Source organism: Lacerta agilis, chromosome 2, assembly GCF_009819535.1.
Source record: "Lacerta agilis isolate rLacAgi1 chromosome 2, rLacAgi1.pri, whole genome shotgun sequence".
In the NCBI taxonomy this organism is placed as follows: domain Eukaryota; kingdom Metazoa; phylum Chordata; class Lepidosauria; order Squamata; family Lacertidae; genus Lacerta; species Lacerta agilis.
The window spans coordinates 6,444,709-6,468,878 of NC_046313.1; the positions used below are offsets into that span (position 1 = coordinate 6,444,709).

Genomic DNA, 24,170 nt, shown 5'->3' on the forward strand with positions numbered 1-24,170 from the left:
CACATCATGGAGGGAAGCCTACATGCACAGAGAAGGTTCTCTTCTGCAGACATGACCCCCAGTGTGTTGGTGGTGGGGCAGGGCAGAACCTGCATGCAATGCCTCTCCCCCATTTCGATTCCACTGCATTCAGGTCAGCCACATGTTGCAGAGGATTCTGTGCCTGTTGTAGGGGGCAAGGTTGGCTCAGGCAGAGCCCTGGCTTAGATCTGCTGGGCTAATTTTTAACGCCTGCATAGACTAAAGTTGCAAGGACTCAACCTTCTCTCTCCTGCACATGTAGGGCGAGAGATAAGCAAGCCTCCTTTCCAGGACCTCTTGTTCCGCTGCTTAAAAGTCCTCTGATGTTTGGGGGGACTGCTGCTTTCTAGCATTGTTGGGCCTTCCTTTGGCTTCTGCTGTTCTTAAGGTAGAAGGAAGAAGCACATGTCTCAAGGTTCCTGGGGAAAGGCAGTCTTTTCAACTACAGCGGTAGAAGCAGCAAATGCTGTTGCCCAGGGCAGCTTCTGGGACTGGCCTTGGGCTAAGAAATGTACTGTTCTTGTTCCAAAAAGAAGATGAATGTCATTCCACGGCTATCGCGAAAAGAGAGCACAAAAGAGAATTGAACCAGAATCACCTCAGGGGTTACACGTGATTCACCATAGCTCTTGGAGGCACTATGGATTTCAAGCCAATGATGTGAGGAGGGGAAAATAGGGAGCTTTGAAGTCAGATACTGAAGTGGGATAATCCACAATTAAAGCAACTTTTTAAAAAAAATATAGTTGGGAAAAGAACCATTTGCTGAGGTGTGTTTATTATTATTTGGCTGAGGTGTGGAGGTGGTGGTGAGAAAATTAATTTGTTAGCGTAGTTTTTATGCCATTAAAGCCTGCAAGCCAAGCAATTTTTGGTGCTTCAAAGGAACACTTAGAGGACGTTTTTTTCAAAAAATCTGTTGCTGCCAAACATAGCCCAGCCCACTAACGAGCTTATTCTTGATTAATTACCTAACTCCAGCCAAGCCCACCTCAACATACATATGTATGTATATATAGGGAGAGGAGACAGAATTTCTACCTCAGAGAGGGGTCTGGCGTCCTTCTCTCTCTTTCTCCCTGCCTCTCCCTCTTTTCCATAATAACTCTTTGCTAAATTTTCTTCCCTATACTTTGAATAAGACACCATGAACAGGCAATTCAGTTCCAGGTCTGGGGGTGGGGTCAGGATCTCCCGCGGCTACAGTTCTTCGACTGCTGCCATTCCTGGAGGGACGAAAGGCAGCTTCACCTCAGTTTCTTTATCCCGGGGTGGGAGAAGCAGTGGAGGGCTAGGGGGTGGCTTTGGGAGCAGAAGCCTATACAGCCTAGGAGTTAACAAAAGCAGCTCCATTAGTCATGGTACAGGTGGAATTGGAGGCCTCTGGGGTGGTGGAATGAGTCGTGGTGGTGGATTTGGTGCAGGCGGGTTTGGTGGTGGAGGGTTTTCAGTTGGGGGGTATGGAGCTGGAGGTGGTTCCTTTGCAGGCTTTGGTGGTGGTGGATCAGGAATGGTGGGCTTTGGTGGTCCAAGGATGGGCTGTGTAGTTCCTCCTGGGGGCATCCAGCAAGTGACCATCAACTCCAACCTCCTGTCACCACTCAACTTAGAGATTGACCCCGAGATCCAAAAAGTGCGTGTGCATGAAAGGGAGCAAATCAAATCCCTCAACAACAAGTTTGCATCCTTCATTGACAAGGTGAGTCAATTGAACACAACATTGTGGTAGAGTTTGCAAGAAAGGGATGGGCCACTCAAGGGTACGCTGGGTGGAAAGCAGATTGCAGGCATCATTCTTCCCAACCAAGGTTTCAGTTTCCCTACCTCCCACAAACCATGGTCTGGAATTGTAGATTGTTAGATGTAACGAATCTCTTTCACAGGACTACATTTCCCAGAGTCCCACGGGAAGAGGGACTGCCACACTCCATCCCCATTAACAAACCTTAGGATAAGGTTGAGGGTCCTATTTTTAGTAGAAGACATTTTCAAGCCTGAGTCACCGTTGTGCAAGAGCATTTGTGTTCATGTTCATAGATGTTATGGATTTAGATCAGGGGTAGCCAATGTGGTATCCTCCACATGTTGTGGGCTGCAACTCCCACCAGCCAACTATCCATTGGATATGCTGGCTGGGAATGATGAGCACTGCACTGGAAACCCTGATTTAGGTTATGAGTTGCCAGCCTTTACCATGGGGAGGGGCAGAAGTAGCAGGGCTTTCTTGTAGCACGGCCTCGGTCCTGTATACCTGAAGGAGCGTCTCCACCCCATTCAGCCCGGACACTGAGATCCAGCGCCAAGGGCCTTCTGTCGGTTCCCTCACTGCGAGAAGCAAAACTACAGGGAACCAGGCAGAGGGCCTTCTCGGTAGTGGCACCCGTCCTGTGGAACGCCCTCCCATCAGAAGTCAAGGGAATAGACAACTACCTGACATTCAGAAAATATCTGAAGGCAGCCCTGTTTAGGGAAGTTTTTAAACTGTGATATTTCAAATGTATTTTAATGTTTGGTGGAAGCCGCCCAGAGTGGCTGGGGAGACCCAGCCAGATGGGCGGGGTACAAATAATAAAATTTATATATTATTATTATTATTATTATTATTATATTATTATTAATTGTGACACTCCTGGAGAGAAGCAGGGGCCTGTGAGCCTGGCTGTGCTATAAAGGCTAGCTTACATTCTTGCCTGGCTGTGCTGCTGCACAGTAGATCAGAGGCAAAAACACGCCGAAGTTGCATATATACTATCGTGCACACCGCTAGGATGTTATGTAATACATTGGGCTTGACTTTTTGGTAGGATTGCTTCCTTTTCAGTTTCCAACTAGCCACTTAAGTTGCTGTCTAACAGGACCTTTATGTGAGATTTGGCTGGTGGAAATATCCCACCCCCCCCACCACCCATGCTGTGGAAACTAAATTTCTGCTTGCGATGCTGCTGTTCAAAGTCGCAAGAACAAGCACATCTGTTTGGCCACGGTCAGCTGGCAACCTGGGTCACTCGGTGCTCTCAACAGCACAGCTATTTTAGGACTAGGTGGCTGTAGATTGATATGAAAGTAGCGTACAGTTGACTCCTTGTAAGTAAAGTCTCCAAGAGGATTCTGGAGGCAAAAGCAGGCTCATTTTAATACTGTTATATTTTGACGAAGAACAAGCTGTTGTCACAGGCAGAAGACCAGCCCAGAATGGGGAGGACACATGTTTTTGGTCATTTGGCAGTACTACCGGTATTTATGGGACTCCTGTCGGAAAGGACGGCTGGCATTGATTTAGAATCATGAGGGGACTGAATTCCCTTTATTTGTAGCAATGATGATTAGTTGAAGCTTATCTTTGCTGTAGGAGGCAACAGGATTCCACCAACACAAGCAAAGGCAAGCTTGCTGCATCCTCCTTATGATGTGCTGAGAGAGATGCTGGTACAGCAGAGTGGGAGCCAGAAAATCCCAATTCTAGTTTCATCTCAGAGAGGTGGATTTAGGCAAGCCACCATTGTCTCAGCCTCCGCTGCCACTGCAATATGTGGATAATTACTGGTCTGCCTTACAGGAGTGCTGTAAATGCTTTGAAAACTAGAAACACCCAAGGGTATGCATGGCAATTTAGATTCCCTGGGTGTTTTGTATTCATTCAAATATGTGTGTCTCCAGGGTCTGAAACTGTCACAACTGGGTCTGCGCTGAAGAATGTGTGATTGCCCATTGACCACAATGACTCATTCTAATATGTGTGAAAGTCTTCCTTTGATGATTTAGGGGGATTCATTGACGAGTGCATCTAATCCTCATTGGTCAGTGTGTAATAAGGACTGGACTCTGGTTCCAGTGTGCTTTTGACCCAGTTTATAGTTGTGATGATATGACTTTACATACCATACCATGGGTCTCCTGATGGGTTTCAGGTACGGTTTCTGGAGCAACAGAATAAGGTTCTAGAGACCAAATGGGACCTACTACAGCAACACAGCAGCACAGGCACTAAGATCAGCATCGAGCCATTATTCGAGGCTTACATCGCTAATCTCAGGAGACAGCTGGATACCCTGACCGGTGATCGTGGGAGGCTGGATGGAGAACTCAGAAATGTGCAGGATCAGGTGGAAGACTTTAGAAAGAGGTGAGTGAGCCATGAGGGCCTACTTGGGTAAGAAGACTCAGCATACTCAGACGCAGCAGAATAAGAGGGTGTAAAACCTTGAAAAGGTGGCATGGGCTGTAGCATTTCAGACTGCAGGAGTGACCCCATTTTTAATAATAAACCAAAACAAATCTTCCTGGAAGTAGAAAATGAGCATGCGATTATGAAAAGTAGCATAGCCTGGCTCTCTATATGCTGTGTTTATTTTCTGCTTGCAAACAGGATGTCGTGTTTTTTAATGTAGGGATTGGGAGCATTTTTTAAAAAAAGAATTCTGTTTGCTGTCTGAAATGGAGAGAGTGCCCCACGAGAAACCCATAGGCTTCTGGTTGGCCGCTGTGAGAGAAGGATGTTGGGCTAGATGGGGCACTGGCCTGATCCAGCAGGCTCCTCTCAAGTGGCAATTCCATCCTACTGCCATCTGAGGTCTCTGATGAGCTCAGTGGTCTGTCAGTATCAATCCAGCATTAGGAATGAGCTGAAGATGCAATCTAGATGTTTCTGGCCTCGTAGCAATGCTATCTCTCTTCTTGGCGTGGATTCCACCTTGTGGTTTAGGCTGGAGAAGTTTTCATTGCATATTAAAGAAATGAGGGCATTTAAAGCAAGTATTTACAGGATCGTAAAATGCAGCTTGGCTCACAAAGAGCCATAAAAACCTGCAGCAACAAATTCTGTCATATATATTCACGACTCCTTGGCCTGTTGAAAAGTGTGTTGGTAGAAAAACACTGTAGAAACTTAGGGCCACGACTGCATTAAAGGACTGAACCACTTGAGGGAGACTTTTGGGGGACCCCCCCCCCACAGATGGGATAGTCACTATCCTCTGACTTGGCAGATTTGAAGATATTGTCGTATGCAGTCCCTCACTATATGCAACACACCCAGATGACCATGCATGCTTCTTGCATGCCTACAGCAAAACCCAACAAGGGTAATCTAGGCCCCATCTGCACTATAACTTTAAAGCACTAATATCCCACTTTAAACAGTCATAACCTGGGATCCCCGAATCGGCCCTCCAGATGTTTTGGACTACAACTCCCATCATCCCTACCTAACAGGACCAGTGGTCAGGGATGTTGGGAATTGTAGTCCCGAAACATCTGGAGGGCGAGTTTGGGGGGTGCCTGGTGCGACGAACCTCCACTTCACACTCTCTCCTTGTTACTAAGTGAATTTCTAATCAGGTGTTCTGGGTCAAATTTCAATCCACCCCACCTGTCCCTCTGAGGTCCGTCTGTTATGTCAATCCCCTTTTATTATAATCTGGGGATCCTTAGTAACGGGTTTTCCTGTCCAGCGGCCGTGGCCGGTTATATCCTCTGCTGGGCTTCAGGGGTTAAACTCTTCTTTGCCTACAGTTCGGGGTCTCTCTTTCATTAGATCCCTCACTATATCAGTTAGCTAAGCCCTATTAGCAACTCTGTGGCAATACCAGGGTTTCTGCCCTAGCCCCTCCTGAGGGAACTCCAAGACACAAACTATCACCCTGCAGGTCAGTTTTGTCCTTTCCCTGAGTTCACCTCCTCATGAGCATACATAACCGCTGGACCAAATGAACGACGATATTTTCTTAGCTCAACAATAAGAAGTCTTTATTTCTTCAGAACATAACGGTTTCAGTAATGGTTTATAACTTAGTTTCATAACAGTGTAAACTCTTTCTTTACAGCATCATATACACATCGTCAACGTATCCTAACCTATCCTAACCTACCCACCACTATCCTGACCCCACGCCCTCCTTCTTCCAGTCACCACTCTCCCCTCTCTACCGGCTTGCTCCCTCCTTTTAAAGAGCGGAATGCCTGCCTCCCAAGGGATATCTGCCACTCAAACTGGGGTGCCCATTAACTCATAAAACACCGTGGGTTCTGAAAATCCCTTAACTTAGATCCGATTCGTTACACCTGGTCATAACTTACCCCCTAGAATCCTGGGAACTGTAGTTTGTTAAAGAGTTGTAGTTTGCTGAGAGTTGTTAGCCGACGTTTCACTTCCCTTATGGGATGCAGTTCCCAGGAAGAGGGATGGACTGTGAATTGTAGCCCTGTGTGAGGGGGACGGGGGTGTCTCCTAATAACTCTCAGTGAAACTTACTTCTGTGTAATGCATTTAACACTAGTATGTAAGTTTGCAATCCAGATTTGTAAATAGCAACTAACCTACTCATCTGGACCAGAATCGTCTCTAGAGTGACTGACATTGCATCAAAGGAGGGAACCGTTTTCCTTGCTATTCTTCCTCTTCCTCATTTCTCCTTGTTCTCAGAAGATTCCAATTCTGTTTCTTCTCTTAACAGATATGAAGATGAAATCACAAGCGCACTGCAGCTGAAAATGACTTTGTTGGCATCAAGAAGGTGACTTTTTAATATTAAAAAAATCAGTACTAAGTAGGAGACTATTTTCGAGGGGAAATAGCATTTTGTCTCAGCTTTTAGAGGAGTCCAGTTTAAATGGGTTTCAAATTCCACCTCAGCTGGCTGTTTCCCGAATACTTGCCCACTGGCTTATTATTATTATTATCAATAATCAATGAAAGGAAGATGTAGTCAACTGATTGAGGCTGCAATTCTATACCCACTTACCTCAAAGCAAGCATTATTGACCTCCATGGGTCTGACTTCTGAGTAGATACGTATGATACTTGGCTCTGAGTCAGGAGGCCCTTGGCCCTTGGTTCAAACCTTTGCAATGTAAGGTGAATAGTACTGAACTACTTTGCAGATTTCCTGTGAGAAATAGTGAAATAATATATGTGAGGCTCTGCATATGCTTTAGCATGGCTAATAGGAGCCTCCATAATACAGAATAAGCACATACAGTAGGTGGGTCACCACTTCTAGGGGACAAACACCATTGCCTTCTTTGTGTCCTGCTTATGAGCTTCCAGACACATATTGGAAAATTATGCAGAACTTCATGGAAAACACATGCTTTGGTTGAAGGAGGTCCCAGGTTCAGTCTCCAGTATCTTTAAGGTTTTCTAATGCCCCTGGGAAAGTCCTCTACCAAGTCTGCTGCCAGTCAGAGTAGATGTTACTGGGCTGAGCAGACCAACAGATGTCTATGACTTCTAGGTTGGCTCTGGTCATGTTTAATGTAACATGAATTCACTGCATTTATTTTCAGGATGTGGATGGTTCCTTCAGCACAAAATAGAGCTGCAAGCAAAAGGTGATAGACTGAGAGATGAAATTGACTTCTTGAGAGCCCTCTTTGAGGCGGTAAGTGCTTAACTTTCTTGATTCAAAGAAATCAATGTGGAATCTGATAGGCTGTGTCCTCACAGCTGGAAGCCGAGTTACTTTTTTGTAGAAAGAAGTGGGCTGACTCATGTGAGAAAGAGCACATGCAAAAGTTGTTTCAGCTGAATAAGTTGAAAATGGGACATGTGACTGGCTCCTTGGCAGATTCTGGAGGACAACATTTCATCGGTCTGCTGGGGGGTTAAATGTGAGCCTTGTTCCGTCATTTTTGAATTTTGCACAGACCTAGGAATGAATCATGGGAGTTGTGAGTGAACTGCCCTCAATATTGCATCGATGGTGCTCTAAAATATTTGTTTTAGAGTTGGTTATCTCTCCATCAGTTCAAAGTGGTGTTAGGAATCAGAAACGGGATACTGCAGGACAGCAAGGGAGGCAAAATGAAAACAAAACCAGTTGCTCCTATTAGGCAAAGCCTTACAAGGGGACAAAATCTGGCATGCATTAGACATAACCTGTGCTTTTTTGGGGGGGGGGTTATTGGGTTGTTGTTTTTATTTTGATAATATATTTTGATTTTGTTCTGTGAGACCTCAGGGTATAGGGTGGTATATAAATAAAAATAAAATAAAATAAAATAAAATAACCCAGTTATTTTATGTGATGGGGGAAAGCCCTATACATTCAAAGGAAAGCATCTGATAGGGAAACATGAATACACAGGAATCCCCTTTGCATGTCACAACATAAACTCTGCTGTGGGTCAGATGGTTCTTTAGAGAACTGGATGGGGAAACTGTGTTTCTCCAAATGCTGCTGGACTACAACTCCCATCATCCCTGCCCATTGGCTGGGGCTGATGGGAGTTGGAGTCCATCCACTTCTGGAGGTGCCACAGATTCCTCATCTCTGTTTTAGAACTTTACTTTAAATGAAGGACAAAAAAAGTTATTTAGAGTCTAGCCACAGAGTGAAGAATGTATGAGAGGGAAATTCTATGCGAATTTATTTCTAAGTAAGTAAGTAGTACTAACTCCCAGGCATGCGTAGAATTTCACTGTGAGTCACTTTTTATAATATGGCTGCCACACATAGTATGCCTGAAAACTAGTGGCTATTCCACATGCTAGACTGGTAAGAATTTGGGTTGCCATACGCCCAGAATTTCCCCAGACATAGCCAGGATTTGACCATTGAAGAAAGTGTCTGTGTGGAAATTGCCGCAATGTCCAGGAAAATCCATGCGTATGGCAACCCATGTCAGAAGTGTAGAATTTGGCAAATTTCCTTCAAAAAATCTCAAAAGCTTTTGTGTCCAGATTTTTGCTTTTTGAAATATGGCAACAACAACAACAACAACAACAACAACAACAACAACAACAACAACAAAAATAATATTTATACCCCGCCCATCTGGCTGGGTTTCCCCAGCCACTCTGTGCGGCTTCCAACAGAACATTAAATGCAATAATCTATTAAACATTAAAAGCTTCCCTAAACAGGGCTGCTTTCAGGTGTCTTCTAAAAGTCTGGTAGTTGTTTTTCTCTTTGACATCTGGTGGGAGGGTGTTCCACAGGGCGGGTGCCACTGCCGAGAAGGCCCTCTGCCTGGTTCCCTGTAACTTGGCTTCTCATAGTGAGGGAACCGCCAGAAGGCCCTCGATACTGGACCTCAGAAATCATTTCAGAATTATTATGTTTTTGGCGGGGGGGGGCGTTCCTCCTGCTATTTGAGAGCAGCTAAAACTCCTTGATTCCATTTCAGATTTGAGGCTTGCCATACAGGGCTCACAAACAAACATATGCCAGGTTTTGCCATGGATGCACAAAGGTGTGGAGCAGTTGGCATTGGTCAGTGATGTCACTGACCCATGTTGGTGTGAGACTCATGACCAGGCATTGCAGGAACAGCGAGTCTAAATGGTAGAGGTCTTTGAAGAATGTGCCACATGATGCTGAACTCTGCTAAGTCTCTTGTATAATTCTACAGTATCTTTAGTAGCAAGCCATATGGCCTGGGCCAACATGTGGGTGGTACCCCACCCACCCCCCGTGTGGTTTATCTCCACACCACTGCCATCCATTGGCAGGAATGTTTGACAGCAGGATGGGAGATGATTCACATAGTGGAGGCCTGGTCTGTGTTTTGAGCTGGTACACACATTTTAAAGGTTCCATGTGGAGCAACTGCCATGCAGAGGCAGAGAAAGACGGCCTCCCTGTGGTGGTCCCGTCATGGAGAGGTTTTCTCGTGACCCCATGGACCAGAGCACGCCAGGCACGCCTATCTTTCACTGCCTCCCGCAGTTTGGCCAAACTCATGCTAGTCGCTTTGAGAACACTGTCCAACCATCTCATCCTCTGTCGTCCCCTTCTACTTGTGCCCTCCATCTTTCCCAACATCAGGGTCTTTTCTAGGGAGTCTTCAATTCTCATGAGGTGGCCAAAGTACTTGAGCCTCAACTTCAGGATCTGTCCTTCCAGTGAGCACTCAGGGCAGATTTCTTTAAGGATGGATAAGTTTGATCTTTTTGCAGTCCATGGGACTCTCAAGAGTCTCCTCCAGCACCATTTTCTCATTTAGTCACTTCTTAATGTAATCCTAAAATCCCCGAGTTTGTGGATGGGTAGGTGGAGGGATACTAAGAACTTATTTCTCATGCAGGAACTGGCTCAGATCCACGGACAGATCAGCGACACCAGCGTTATCCTACAGATGGACAACAACCGAGATCTAGACCTCAATAGCATCATTGCTGAGGTGAAAGCACAGTATGAAGACATTGCTAACCGGAGCCGGGTTGAAGCAGAAGCTTGGTATCAAAGCAAGGTGAGACCTTCTGCAGCTGTTATCTTTGGAGCTCAGTGATTAAGAGGCCTCTGATCCATACCTGGGCCCTATTTTTCAGTCAACAGAGAAGCCTGAGGCAAATGAAAACAAGGTGAACTTGCAGACCAAAAGATTTTAAATCCAAAATGTTTCATTTTCATGGGAATATTTGCCAAATTGGATCTCAATTCCTACTTTTAAAATTGGAGTTGGATCTGGAGGAGAGTAAAATCAACCACTGGTGGGAAGCCCCTGATAAGCAAAAGGCCTACTACACCCAATAGCACTGCCATTCTTACTTGATATGGGATAATAATAATAATAATAATAATAATAATAATAATAATAATAATTTATTTGTACCCTGCCCATCTGGCTGGGTCTCCCCGGCCACTCTGGGTGGCTTCCAACAAATATGAGTATCCCAGAAGCTCATAGGACCCTAGACATATTTCTTCATCGTGCATTCATGATTATTTTTTGCCCATGGCGGCATGAGGGCGATTATATCTGCAATCCCACTTTCGATGACATTTGTGTCTGGAGAAAGTTTCAGGGTGAACATACTGCTTCGATTTCAATTGTTGCATGTCCCATGGCTTCCTGTGGAAACCCTGTAACTTTTTGTGCCACAAATGTTTGGGGCTCCTCTTTGTCCTGCCCCTCCAAATGGAAATAACGTAGAACCATTGGGGAAACATTACAGAAAGATGTGCAGACAATGCAGTACAGAGCCAAAACTAATGCACTGCTATTCACTCAGTATACACCCTGAGTCTGGAAGGATTCAAAGAGGCAGTGCAAGAAGAATCTTCTGGGTGGCAAGCCTATTACTTGGGTTGCCTAGCCTATTATCGTGGTTGTTGTTGTAATATTTCTTTGCGTGGACAGGCGGAGTCCCCCAACCCCCAGGCGACCCCGAGTGGAATAATGACACAAGACAATGTGCTATGGGATTAAAATTGGCCACGACTTTATTAAGATTCAGATGTAGGGAGACTTTGGCTCAGGCATTGGGTGTTTATCCTTCCCAGTCCCCAGCCGGGGATCTGGGAAACTTCAGGGTTATCCAGAATGTGTAGGGATTGGGCTGGCTCTGGAGAACATACGTTCAAGCAGATAGCCTGCCCCCCGTTTGCCGCCACTGGTGGGGGAGAGCAATGACAACCTCTTGGCATATGGTCAATGCCTCCCCCTATACCCCTTTAACGGGAGCCCTGGTATCGCCACCGCACTGGGGGGATGGAGTCACCGCCCCACTCCCCCGCCGTTTAGGAAGATTCCGCCCAAGGCCTGAAACCGCCAAAGTTGTGACGAATTGCTACGGGAAAGGCAAAACCTGCCAATGCAGGGAAATTCCTTTCTGACCCTTTAACAGCGGCCTTGACATAGCAGCACCTGCGTACCTGTGAAGAAGAGGTTAACCTGCAAAATAAGCGTTAATTGAGGGAGTGGGGGGTAGGAGAAGCTTTGGAGCCCAACTGCTGCTTCCTGGCAAGCTACACCTTCTATTGTGTGGGCTAGGTAGTCCCTCCCCTTACCTGGCCAATCCCCTGGCAATGCCACCCTCAGGTGGGATTGGGCGCTTAGCTGGGGTAGGCGGAGACCCCAGGTATCCCTCCTGGGGGAAGGCGCAGCCAGTCCGAACTACCAGGTGTCACCTAGGAGCTCAAGGGGCTGCGCTTGACCACACAAACGTCTCCCCCCATTTGATGTGGGGAGCGATCATTATGTCCCACCTTTCTTCATGGTGGAACTCAAGGCAGTTTACAGATAAAAGCACGAATTGCTAAAAAAAATAGAAAAATAATAAACATTAATAGATTCAAAAGTATATAGATATATATATATAAATTCAAGCATTTGCTACCAAGGAAGCTATCAAACCACTTATAATTATAATAAAAAAAACAGCTCGGCACCAGCATTTTCGTTAAATGCAGTCCATTCTCAAAAGCCTATTGAAACAAGAAGGACAACAAAGAAGGAGCCAGTCTCTCTTCTCCAGGGAGGAAGTTGCAGAGCCTAACCAAGCTCCCCTTTCCCAAATCCTAGAACTGGTACTGCTTAAAGTAGCTCAGTTACTGAAGAATGTGTTTCTGCATTGCAGTTTCAGGAACTCCAGAGTACAGCAGCTGATCACGGGGATGACCTGAAGAACATCAAGAACGAGATCGCAGAGCTGAATCGAACTATCAACAGACTAAGATCAGAAATTGATAATGTTAAGAAACAGGTGGGGACCATTTTAATATAGCAACGACTGAATCTATGGCATGTGTGTATTTCATCCCCCCTCCTTCTTTCCCCCCCTTTTTATTATTTATTCAATTTGTGTTTTCTTGCATGTTCAGGCTGGGCGGAGCCTTTGCTCAATGGCAGAACGCATGGACAAGGTTGCAGGTTCAATCTCTGGCATCTTGATGATGCACATGGTGGGGGAATATGGTCTAGCATTTTGATGTCAGTGACATGGTGTGGGTGCTGCAAAAAACCTGCGTGCATGAGTAGTGCTGATCCCACAATAAACACCCACCTGGAAGCAGCCACCACAGGTGTTCCTGACAGCTGCCCAGCACCCACCATTCTTCCATTCCAGATCTCTCTTGCACTATAAACTTACCGTATTTTTCGCTCCATAGGGCGCACTGCACCATAGGGCGCACCTCATTTTTAGAGGAGGAAACAAGAATATTTTTTTTCTGGTTTCCTCCTCTAAAAGCCCTGTTTTTTTGAGGATCAGCTAAAGTTTTGCAGCTTTTTTTGCAAAGGGAAAAGCCCTGTTTTTTAGGATCAGCTAAAAGTTTTCCAGCTTTTTTGCAAATGGAAAAGCCCTGTTTTTTTGAGGATCAACTAAAGGTTTTGCAGCTTTTTTGCAAAGGGGGGGAAAGCAAAGCTCCTTTTGCAAAGGGGGAAAAGCAAAGAGGAAAAGCCTCGTTTTTATGGGGTTCAACTCACATTTCTGAAAATCTTAAGGAAAGGAAGCCATTTCTACTGTTTCCAGACAGATAATCTAATCAGCCAGTCACATGTCTCTGGGGAAACAAACAACCTCCTCTGCAGCACATTCAACAAAGGAGGCCTGGGGTTCTTTCAACACCCCTTTTCTCTTTGTAAAATAAAAAGCAAGATCTGCTTTTGGCCCCTGGGCAATTCAGCTCCAGGGACCACCATTTGCTCCATAAGACGCACAGATATTTCCCCATAACTTTTTAGGAGGAAAAAATAGGAGCTAGAACCCTTCTCAAAAGTGTCATCAGGCCTAATATTTGTGGCTGCTGTTTGGCGCTCAGCAATAAATTGGGGGAAGCTGAGAAAACCTGAGTGGACACGGTGCAATTTATTTCTGTCCTGCTGGGGTGTGTTCTCTCCTGCTTTTCTTCCTGAGCCCCTGGATTGAAATAGCTGCGGAAGAGAAAAAAGGACAGGGACTGTTACAGATTCACTTTCACGGCTAATCGTGGCTTTGGGGTTGTAATGGGAAATAGTTCAAGGTAACAAATCCTGCAACCCTGACTCAATTGGTGCCTGCTGCAGCTACTTTTTACTTTATCTATGAGTTTAAAGCTAAAATAAAATCTATTGATTGATACTTTTACTTTAGACTTGCATTTAACCAAAGGATTTTATAGAGCCAGACATGGATCCCTCAGTCCACAGGGTGACGTCTGCTCATGCACCGTGATATTAAAATAATGTATTGGTATTTGGCATCTTAAATCCATGCTAATTTAAGATATTTTAAGTTAAAGCTGGGAGTATAATTCAAAACTACTCCTGAAAAGAGTAAGTTTGGCTCTGTAAGTTACCTGGTTGGAAACTGCCTAGGAACTGTATTGGGCAGGCCATATGAGTTCCTTGGAGCAAGATTGTGTAAATAAATACATATATACATAGCATAGATATCCTTAATTATAGCGAGAGATAGAAAATATCAAAATTCACAGAGGATTCTGTTATGTATGAAGTTCTCACCCTAGGCCACTAGGGGTGTTGTGTATATAGTTTCACGCTGCCCACCGTGATGCAGTTCTCACTCAGGTCCACACATGCAAATGAGGATTGAGCGTGCCACTAATGGATTGGTAGCTAGAGAGAGAGTCATTACTGTTGCTGTTACTGAGTACTACATAAGCAGGCTGGCTGAGCCCTTCAGTCAGTTCTTTTCCAGCGCGGAGAATAAAGAGAGCTGCTTGGAGAATCCCTGTGTCGTCTGCTATGTCCACCCACTACTAATAGATTCTATGAGCTACACTTTAAATGGATTCCCTTTCAGTTTGATGTTTCTCTGGCCCGCAATCCAACTATCATCTGGAATATTTAGACTGACCTCTTGAGAAACTTACATTTCCTACACATGTCGTGGCATCCGCCAGATTCATGATATACCACACCCACCCCTTAATTCAACTCATCAATGGGGATGGCATTGAACAGTAGCTGGTGTCACACTGAATCCCCACAAAATGCCTCCATCTGATCCTTTCCTTCTGAGACCGAAATGGGAACCAAGGTATATGACTATGTGTTCATGCAGAAAACTGCTATCACTTCATGAAAACAGGGTTAAGGTGTCTCTGCGCTTCTTTCTGTAGCAGATGTTTGGAAAGGGCAGATTCGTGGCCAGTGGGCTCTTGAACTACCGGTATCTACACGTAACACTGACAAGGCAATATTACATATTATGGTGTATGCAAAACGAACACTTTAGGAAGCTACTGGACTATTTGACTTTTCCGATACTTGCTGCAGATCGAACAGTTGCAGAAAGCTATTGCTGATGCTGAACAGCGAGGGGGAAATGGCCCTGAAAGATGCCAGACTGAAACTCACTGATCTGCAGCACGCCCTACAAAGTGCCAAGGATGAGCTGGCGCGCCTACTGCGGGATTACCAGGAGCTAATGAATGTCAAACTATCCCTGGATATTGAGATTGCGACATATAGAACTCTGCTGGAAGGAGAGGAGTGCAGGTGGGTGCCATCTTGCGGTGTGGTTTTATTTTCATACCAGGTGCTGTAAAGTAAGGTAAAGGGACCCCCTGACCATCAGGTCAGTCGTGTCCGACTCTGGGGTTGTGGCACTCATCTCGCTCTATAGGCCGAGGGAGCCTATAGACAGCTTCGGGTCATGTGGCCAGCATGACTAAGCGCTTCTGGCGAACCAGAGCAGCGCACGGAAAAGCCCCGTTTACTTCCCGCCGGAGCGGGTCCCTATTTATCTACTTGCACTTTGACGTGCTTTTGAACTGCTAGTGGGCAGGAGCTGGGACCGACCATGGGAGCTCACCCGTGGCAGGGATTGAACCGCCGACCTTTCGATCGGCAAGCCTAGGCTCTGGTGGTTTAACCACAGCGCCACCTGGGTCCCCACCAGGTGCTGTAGCATATATGAATTTGACGCAAACGTGGCTAATGCCTGCATACTTGGGGTGTGAGTATCCATATTCAAATCTATACATATTTAATACCCTAAAACTATATATTTGGCTTTGTATAACTATCAAATACCTTCAGCAAAGATATGCCTGGTTACTTTGTTCACATCAGGGTGTGAAACGCTGCCTGCCCACATTTTGCCCTTCAGTGTTGCCTTAAGTCTCTGTCTAGCCTCTCAGTTTCTCCTGCTCCCCCATTCTTTGATCGCCTGTTACGAAGACCATACCTGGGGCCTGCCTCCTTTCTCTTTGGCTCCTCCTCCCATCAGCCTGACGTTTCCTCTGTCCCGCTTCCCCTCAAGATCTTTGCTTCTTCCAACCATTATTCACAAGTCCAACTCACGTTAGCATGCTCTCTTCCTTCAGCAATGCTGCCCCAGGATTCACCGCTCCTTAGATGCCTCCTCTCCTCTACTAGGGCTTCCTGCTCCTACCTACCCTCTTTGACCTTCCACTCACCTTCCTACCAGCAATACAGGTGAAACTCGAAAAATTAGAACATCATGGAAAAGTCCATTTATGTAAGCAATTGTTTCCATTAGCTACTGGAGTTTAATATATGAGACAGACTCATGACATGCAAAGCGAGATATGTCAAGCCTTTGCTTGTTTATAATTGTAATGATTATGGCATACAGCTGATGAAAACCCCAAGTTGAGATGGTTAATTTGGGGTTCTCATCAGCTGTACGCCATAATCATCACAATTATAACAAACAAAGCTTGACGTATCTCGCTTTGCGTCATGAGTCTATCTCATATATTAGTTTCACCTTTTAAGTTGAATTACTGAAAGAAACGAACCTTTCCACAATATTCTAATTTTTCAAGTTTCACCTGTATATACTCCCTCTTGTCCAGGGGAACCAGATACACAGACGCACCCCCCCTTCCACACACCAAAGTTAGTTTCTATATCTTTAATGGTTGTGTAGTAGAGGTTATGTTAGGACAAGAGGCCTTTCTCTCTCATTCAAAGGTTTTCTCTTTTGTACATCTATCAAAGGTTGTACAGGACTCTGTACAAAACAAATGAAAGAACTCTGTATCTGAATCTGGTCACCCTACTCCTGCACCTAAAACCTACATGAGATATTTTGTAGCCAAATGGATAGTACACATTTCTGTGTGAAGTGAAATATCTCAGCCTAGACTCATCCTTTCCCCCACATTCCACCATACCATGCAGAATACTCATGGACACGCTACGCCATCATGGTAGCTCAGAAAATAGTTAGAAGGGGGTTTCAAACGATAGGCACCAGCCAGTTTATAAACATAGAACATGGCATGATTCGCCCAGTTTGGGATTTTGCAAGAGAATCAATCAGGTGGTGGCACCTATTATCCCTGCTTTTTATTACATTTATTCATGTGGGCATTGAAACACATTTGCATGGCATTTATCCAATCATGTAAAATGTCTCATATTTAATGGATATCTTAGCCAATATCTATGTGCATACTTAGGAAGTATTGCCTGCTGTTGCGCATCATAAGTAACATTGCATGCATATGTCATAGAATTTTGTTTCCACATGCATTTTATTTGCATTCTTATTAGCTGAAGCAGCTTATGATATCGGGTGATATTAAAAATGCAAATGCATAATATATGCACAAATGTTTTACCTGCATGTAAGTAATGTTTTACCTGCATGTAAGTGGTTCTGGGCACCACAGTTCAAGAAGGATACTGACAAGCTGGAACGTGTCCAGAAGAGGGCAACCAAATGGTCAAAGGCCTGGAAACGTTGCCTTATGAGGAACGGCTTAGGGAGCTGGGTATGTTTAGCCTGAGAAGAGAAGGTTAAGGGGTGATAAGATAGCCATGTTCCAATATATAAAAGGATGTCATATAGAGGAGGGAGAAAGGTTGTTTTCTGCTGCTCCAGAGAAGCGGACATGGGGCAATGGATTCAAACTACAAGAAAGAAGATTCCACCTAAACATTAGGAAGAACTTCCTGACAGTGAGAGCTGTTTGGCAGTGGAATTTGCTGCCAAGGAGTGTGGTGGAGTCTCCTTCTTTGGGGTCTTTAAGCCGAGGCTTGGCAGCCATCTGTCAGGAATGCTTTGATGGTGTTTCCTGCTTGGCAGGGGGTTGGACTGGATGGCCCTTGTGGTCTCTTCCAACTCTAGGATTCTATTCTGTGTTTGTTTATTAATAGATATGTATCTAATGCATTTAAAAAAAACCCATAATGCTACTTAGAGACTATTCATAAAAGGAATCTCTATTCATAAAAGGGTCTCTTAGCCCCTATCTTGGGCATGAAAGGCCTACTGACAGTTATGCAATGTGATTATTCTGTGCGTGCTTAGAGGAACCTGCAACTTTATTATTATTTGCTTATGTGCCTAAGGCTGACGTATGGCATTCAAAACAGATTCCAGGTATGACTCCTGCTTGCAAGCTTGCTCAATGAGTAAAGGGACCAGCCATTCATTCCTGGTCAAAGTGTGCCACATATAAGCACCCTCACCACTTGAGGGAGCTCTTTGTGATGCTCCATGGCTGAAGTTGCTTGGGTTATTAATTGGCCCCTGGGGGCAGGTTTTGCAACTGGGGAAGGGAGAGGGAGTTTGCGTGGCGGTGTCAGGGGTGATTACATGGACTTACACCATCCTTTCAACATAGTCCCAGCCAGTGGCAAATATTTCCCGTTGGATCCGAGCTAAGCCGCACAATGACAGCAACCTTGTAGACTATCTCAGAGGCACAGCACTGGTTCCACTAGTTCGACGGGTGTGTTCCTCCACCCCAGGATTGTGAGAAATGGTTAAGCCTGAAGCTGGCAAACAACCCCAGAAACTGCTGTCAGTCTTTCACTCTGAGGCTGTGATTGCAGAATCCCCGGAGGCAGGGATAATGAAACAGCTTAGGGCCGCAGCAACTGGGGAAACAAAATAGTGTGAACTGGCCCTCTGCTTACCAAATCAGAGTCCTCATTTCTACACAAGCCACCCCCCCTTCATACGCCTCCAGGGGGGCGGGTGCAATGCCTTTTGTTTCCTGAGATGATAGACAAGACCAGGCATAGGCCAAACTCGGCCCTCCAGATGTTTTGGGACTACAATTCCCATCAACCCTGACCACTGGTCCTGTTAGCTAGGGATGATGGGAGTTGTAGTCCCAAAACATTGGAGGGCCGAGTTGCCTATGCCTGGACAAGACACTGACTCCCTTCCCTAATTTGATGTACAGAAGCCAATTGGACCGGCAGTTGAATTGTATCTCAATGCTGGCTAGCCTCTACTGCACCTCAGAGCTTGCTTAGGAGGAATAGAACAGTCTGGTGGCAACAATCCCTACCTCCCAGTATTTGCTGGGAGAGCGTGTTGAATTTTTCAATTTCAAATTCCAAATATGAGGAATTTTGGTTTCCAAAAGATTTTTTTTTATCAAATGTTGTCCAAACACAAAAAATTAGCAGATTTGAATTCCTCACACCAAAACCAAATTTTAAAGACGCTCACTGAAAAACATTGGAAAATTAAGTTTCACACCCCCCCCAAATGAACCTACTGTGGTTGCATCATCCTGGCCAATGGTTGGGCCGGCCCTGTGAGGCCTCCCACAAGCTCAAACCAAACCTGTGTCCCTTTTCCCATTTAGTCAACACGTCGAACAGCCACTTGGTTGAGGAAAAGGGCAATCTCATGGTCACTTCCTAGAGGCCCCCACTTTCAAGTATTGGAGGATGGGATACTTTGTCAGAAAGTCGGGCACATGAATTCCTTTTTAAAAGGGAAATTTATCAAGGAACAATGTGCAGTTTCACCTGAGTGCAGTATCTCCCGTTCCTGTAGTGACTCTAAAATATTCCGGTGGAAAGGTCCCTCTCCACTGACAGTATGTATTGTGAGGTGCCGGGCATCTGTGCACTTGCAAATCATAAACTATTGCCAGTACCATCTGAAGGCTGTGAGTTGCCCATCTCTGCCTTAGGACTGCTATATGTAATATCACACCAACACCCAAGTTTAGGTTGGGAGGTGTTGCCTGCCATGACACCAGTGATGGCAAGGGAGGAAATGCTACCTGACTAATCCTGGTATTGTCTATAACCATTGAGCTTCCCCAGGCTATAGAATGGGGCCTTCCATATGTTGGTGGACTACAGCTCCCATCATGTCTGATGCTCGCTGGGAATGATGGGAGTTGGAGTCAACGATATTTGGAGGGCAAGAAGTTCCCCATCTTTGGTCTTAGGTATGCAGATCAGGACTGGTATCTAGAGGAGGGCCCTTTAGTAGGTTTTGTTGCAGAGAGAGACATGCAGCTTCTCTTGTCCTTGATAGCAAGCTTCATTTACTAGAAATCCCCTTTGTACGCAAGATACCAGGGGCCCTAACTTCATCCTGTCTGATCTCCCCAAGTGCTGGCAGATTTCTTGCTCTGTGTCTGAAAACTGCCCTTGTGACTTGGCAGACATGTTTATTTTGCCAAGGCACTGTTTCATACGATTGTACTGTAACACACCTTAATCATTTTGCTCAAAAGCATTTCATCCTTGAATGATTGGCTGACTTGCCTTCAATGTTTCTCTCTCACTAGGATGTCTGGAGAACTCACCACCCCTGTAAGCATGTGTAAGTATTTCAGTTATATACTTTCCCTGTGAATGTCCATGATACCGCACTCTCTCCCATAGAGTTTAGTCTGGGCTGAAGCTCTCCCAATCTAGAATTGTGCAAGACTTCCAAGGTTCTTTTGAGAACTTCATCGAGTTGGGAAGAACGAAGGGACTGGGAAGGGCCATAGCTTAGATGGGGTGCATCTGCTTTGTGTGCAGGAGGTCTCAGGTTTCATTCTTGGCATCTCCAGATAGCAGATCAAGCTGAATTAAACTGAAATCCCACAGACCTGCTGCCAGTCAATGTACTGAGCTAGCTGGAACAATGGTCTGACTTACTATAAGGCAGCTTCCTATGTTGCTTTGAATCTCACATAATAATAATAAAATAATAATAAAATTTTTATTTATACCCCGCCCTTCCCAGCCAAAAAACCAGGCTCAGGGCGGCTAACATCAATTAAAATCACAGCAAAAAACAAACAAACATAAAAATGATCAATTTAAAATAACAGATTAAAATACAAATTTAAAAATTCAATTAAAACTGCAGGTCTCAATTTCAAAATAACCCACCAATAAAAGATGAAGCATAAATATTAAACAGAAACCAACCCAAAGGCCAGGTGGAACAGCTCCGTCTTGCAGGCCCTGCGGAAAGATGCCAAATCCCGCAGGGCCCTGGTCTCTTGTGATAGACTGTTCCACCAAGTCGGGGCCAATATTGAGAAGGCCCTGGCCCTAGTTGAGGCCAACCTAGCGTCTTTGTTGCTCGGGACCTCCGAAAATTTATTATTTGAGGACCTTAAGGTCCTACATGGGACATACCAGGAGAGGCGGTCCCTTAAGTACGAGGGTCCTAAGCCGCATAGGGCTTTAAAGGTCAAAACCAGCACCTTAAACCTGACCCTGTACTCCACCGGGAGCCAGTGCAGCTGGTAAAGCACTGGATGAATGTGGTCCCGCGGCAAAGACCCGGTAAGGAGCCTCGCCGTGGCATTCTGCACCCGCTGGAGTTTCTGGGTCAGCTTTAGGGGCAGCCCCGCGTATAGCGAGTTACAATAATGTAACCATACATTTCCAAACCATACATTTAAAGCATGTGGCTTCTCCTAAAGAACCCTGGGAACTGCAGTTTCATTGGGGTGCTGGGAACTTTTAGTTCTATGAGGGGTGTGCTACAGTTCCCAGGAATCTTTGGGGGAGCTATGTGTGTCAAATATGTTTTAAATGTATAGTGTGGTTTCTAACAGACACTTGTCAAGTGTCCCATCAAGAACCTCCAGGAAACAAAATTTCATAGCTTCCAAGTGGGCAGCTTGGACTGAAGACAGAAAATAGTTTCCTTCCAGAAACCGAAGACAGTCTGAAGGAGGGGTCCCTGCCTGTGGTGTTTGCACTCATCCTTTCTGTTGACTGTAGTAAAGAGATTTCGTAGGTTTTTGTATTGTTATAAAAATACCTAAACGTGTGGTTATGTGTACACCACTGGCTGTGATGCTTCTTATATACAGGTGAAACACGAAAAATTAGAATATGTGAAAAGTCCATTTATGTAAGCAATTGTTTTCATTAACTACTGGAGTTTAATAATGAGATGGACTCATGACATGCAAAGCGAGATATGTCAAGCCTTTGTTTGTTATAATTGGATGATTATGGCATGCAGCTGATGAAAACCCCAAAGTTGAAATTGTTAATTTGGGGTTCTCATCAGCTGTACGCCATAATCACCACAATTAAAACAAATAAAGGCTTGACATATCTCGCTTTGCATGTCATGAGTCTATCTCACATATTAGTTTCACCTTTTAAGTTGAATTACTGAAAGAAACGAACCTTTCCACGATAGTCTAATTTTTCGATTTTCACCTGTACCATACCTTGCCAAAGCCCTTTTCAGACATTATACTCATATATATTCGTCTACAGGATCTCTTTGGATGGAAATTTACTTTAAAAGTTTATTGCTACCGGGACTGCACTATTGCGTCACCTCACATCTCAAACCAAAAGTCTGATGGTGATCTGTAGATGAAAATATATATAGGAGAAGCCAGGGGTGGATGTTGTAATTATGAGTTACCAAATGCCCACAGGTTGACCAAAATGCATTCAGGTTACAACAGAGAGATGGCATTTCTAGATACAATAAATGATGCCACCCTAGGAATAATCTAACAAGAAAGGAGGCAACACTTGAGTGCTGCCCAGGATCTGGTGAAAGATGTAGGTGTTCTCATACTGGCTGGTGTAAATACCGGTAAGTCCAAGGGGATGCCAGTGTGGTTAACAAGCGGAATCAAGGAAGAAAAGCAGAATAAAAGGCAAGAAGGATTCTTTGGGGAAATGTAAGGCTTGCCCCAAAGAGGAATATAAAAAGGGGCACAAATTTCGGCGGGGACAAAAATGCAAGTTGACAAGAAGGCAAGTGAAGGCAAGTAATAATAATTTGAGGAGAGTATTTCAAATATATATAAAGGTAAAGGTAAAGGGACCCCTGACCGTTAGGTCCAGTTGTGTCCGACTCTGGGGTTGCGGTGCTCATCTCGCTTTGCTGGCCAAGGGAGCCGGCGTACAGCTTCCGGGTCATGTGGCCAGCATGACAAAGCCACCTCTGGTGAACCAGAGCAGCGCACGGAAACGCCATTTACCTTCCCGCCGGAGCGGTACCTATTTATCTACTTGCACTTTGACGTGATTTCGAACTGCTAGGTGGGCAGGAGCTGGGACTGAGCAATGGGAGCTCACCCCGTGGCAGGGATTCGAACCGCCAACCTTCTGATCAGCAAGCCCTAGGCTCTGTGGTTTAACCCAGCGCCACCCACGTCCCCAAATACACACACACACACACACACTAATGATAAGAAATGTATCAGAGGCAGGGAAATAAATTGGAAACAAGTTGGTTTGGCCACTCAATGGGGTGCTGAATTGGACAGATCCTCGGTCTGATTCCGCAGTGCTCAGTCATGAAACAAATGGATATATTACATTTATTTTATTGCATTTATACCCCATCTTTCCTCCAAAAAGCTCAAGGTGGCCTACTTGCTTCTTCCTTGCCCCATTTTATTCTCACAGCCACCCTGTGGGTTAGGTTAGGCTGTGAGGCAGTGATGGGCCCAAGGTTACCCAGAGAGCTTTGCAGAGCTTTGCATGCTATGGCATTTGCTTGGAGAATTTCTCTGGAGCATCTTTCAGTAAAATGCCTTCTTCTTTTTCTCCCCCCAGCGGTGATCAGCAGCTCTTCTACCATGGGCGGAAGCAGTTACGGCCTTGGTGGTGGCGGCGGCGGCCGAATGAGCAGCGGAGGATTTTCCCTGGGTGGTGGTGGAGGAGGAGGTGGCAGTGGCGGCGGCAGCCTTAATCTCGGAATGGGTGGTGGCAGTGGCGGCGGTTATGGCATGAGCAGTGCGGTCACCGCAGGAGGGAGCAGTTACAGCTCTGGCTTCAGTGGGGGGCTGAGTTCAGGCGGGGGAGGGGGCTCCTCGAGTGTGAAATACAGCTCAACAACCTCGTCGTCAAGGAAGAAAGTAGTCAGATAAAACGGGAAACTGCCACGCTCACACACGTCCAGCCACTTCGAGAAAATAATGTTCATATTTGTTCTTAACTGCCCGCAGCAACACTCGGCCTCCAAGCTAGTTGTCCTTGACTACATGATGGGGGAAATCATCCCCCCAAATGATCACACACAGGAATGCAGTGGATAAAATTCACGAAGAATGCCTTTCCATGGTGCCCCCTAGCCCAGAGTGGATAGATTCTGTTGTTTAAGGCTATATTTACCAATTAACATCACTTTGTAGCTGCACAAACATCTAGACCTCATTGAAATAAATGAGAGCAAACTTGAACAGAGTGCAGTGGATCTCCTACTTTGTATATCTTTTTCGTTCAGTGCCTGTTTCCTCTGACAACTGTTAACATTGGCTGCA

At 45.3% G+C, this 24,170-nt stretch overlaps 1 pseudogene; it reads left to right on the forward strand.

The window, feature by feature from the left end:
- Positions 1-1,053: 1,053 nt before the first annotated feature.
- LOC117040579 lies at positions 1,054-23,810 on the forward strand (annotated as a pseudogene).
- Positions 23,811-24,170: the final 360 nt, after the last annotated feature.